This window comes from Lolium perenne, chromosome 7 (assembly GCF_019359855.2).
Source record: "Lolium perenne isolate Kyuss_39 chromosome 7, Kyuss_2.0, whole genome shotgun sequence".
Taxonomy (NCBI): Eukaryota; Viridiplantae; Streptophyta; class Magnoliopsida; order Poales; family Poaceae; genus Lolium; species Lolium perenne.
The window spans coordinates 152,154,369-152,156,692 of record NC_067250.2 but is presented as its reverse complement, the minus strand read 5'-3'; positions in this window follow the sequence as shown (position 1 = coordinate 152,156,692).

Here is a 2,324-nt window from a genome sequence, read left to right as displayed (position 1 = left end):
AAGTGAGTACCTTTCACGTAAGCTGCACTACCGTGGTGTTATGACCACGTGCTTGCATGTATGTGTAACCAGAGGTTGGTAGTTCGACCCCTCTGGCCGTCTATTTTTTTGTTTTTTCTTTCCCTCTTTAGCGAATCCTTTAGTACCGTTATGCAAAATACATCCATATTTTACTTTGTTCGAAATTTCTTTACTTTTTATTTTCCTCTCTTGCCAAATCTTTAGTGAAATATAAATAATGAATAATATGACCATAAAAATTAGTTTTGAATCTAAAATTCGCGTCAACTTTGGTTAGTTTGGTTATTACCGAAACCGAACCGAAGTTTAACAGTTATTACCGAAACCGAATCGTATTTTTATACATAATCGTATTAACCGAGGTATTGAAACCGTATTTACCGTATAACCAAATTAACCGAACCGAATTAACCATATTAACCGAATGCGCAGCCGGACTGACGGGTGCCCCACGCGCTAGGGCGGCGCGGGCCCCCCTAGGCCGCGCGGCCCTAGTGTGGCGGTGCCTCGTCGCCCCACTTCGTATCCCCCTCGGTCTCCTGGAAGCTTCGTGGAAAAATAAGACCCTGGGCGTTGATTTCGTCCAATTCCGAGAATATTTCCTTTGTAAGATTTCTGAAACCAAAAACAGCAGAAAACATCAACTGGCTCTTCGGCATCTTGTCAATAGGTTAGTGCCGGAAAATGCATAAATATGACATGAAGTGTGTATAAAACATGTGAGTATCATCATAAAAGTAGCATGGAACATAAGAAATTATAGATACGTTTGAGACGTATCAAGCATCCCCAAGCTTAGTTCCTACTCGTCCTCGAGTAGGTAAACGATAACAAAGATAATTTCTGAAGTGACATGCTATCATAATCTTGATCAATACTATTGTAAGCATATGTAATGAATGAAGTGATTCGAAGCAATGGTAAGGACAATGATTAAACAACTGGATCATATAGCAAAGACTTTTCATGAATAGTACTTTCAAGACAAGCATCAATAAGACTTGCATAGGAGTTAACTCATAAAGCAATAGATTCATAGTAGAAAGTTTTGAAGCAACACAAAGGAAGATATAAGTTTCAGCGGTTGCTTTCAACTTCAACATGTTTATCTCATGGATAATTGTCAACACAAAGTAATATGATGAATGCAAATAAGCAAGTATGTAAGAATCAATGCACAGTTAACACAAGTGTTTGCTTCTGAGATAGAAACAAATAGGTAAACTGACTCAACATAAAAGTAAAGAATGGCCCTTCGCAGAGGGAAGCAGGGATAAAATCATGTGCCAGAGCTTTTCAAGTTTTGAAATCATATAGAGAAAATAAAAGTAAAGTTTTGAGAGGTGTTTGTTGTTGTCAACGAATGGTAGTGGGCACTCTAACCCCCTTGCCAGACAGACTTTCAAAGAGCGACTCCCATGAGATTTTTATTTTTGGGTGACACTCCTTCCAACCTTTTCTTTCACAAACCATGGCTAACCGAATCCTCGGGTGCCTTCCAACAATCACATACCATGAAGGAGTGTCTATTTATTTTAGTTTTATTTAGAGATGACACTCCTCCCCACCTTTGCTTTCTCAAGCCATGGCTAACCGAATCCTCGGGTGCCTTCCAACAATCACATACCATGGAGGAGTGTTTATTTGTAAAATTATGAAGGTTAATTAATTGGGGCTGGGAACCCCATTGCCAGCTCTTTTTGCAAAATTATTGGATAAGCGGATGAAGCCACTAGTCCATTGGTGAAAGTTGCCCAACAAGATTGAAAGATAAAACACCACATACTTCCTCATGAGCTATAAAACATTGACACAAATAAGAGATAGTTAATTTTGAATTGTTTAAAGGTAGCACACGAAGTATTTACTTGGAATGGCAGAAAATACCATGTAGTAGGTAGGTATGGTGGACACAAATGGCATAGTTTTTGGCTCAAGGATTTTGGATGCACGAGAAGTATTCCCTCTCAGTACAAGGCTTAGGCTAGCAAGGTTGTTTGAAACAAACACAAGTATGAACCGGTACAGCAAAACTTACATAAGAACATATTGCAAGCATTATAAGACTCTACACTGTCTTCCTTGTTGTTCAAACCCTCACCAGAAAATATCTAGACTTTAGAGAGACCAATCATGCAAACCAAATGTCAACAAGCTCTTCAGCATTTCTTCATTAATAGGTGCAAAGTACATGATGCAAGAGCTTAAACATGATCTATATGAGCACAAAAATTGCCAAGTATAAAATTATTCAAGACATTATACCAATTACCACATGTAGCATTTTCTGTTTCCAACCATGT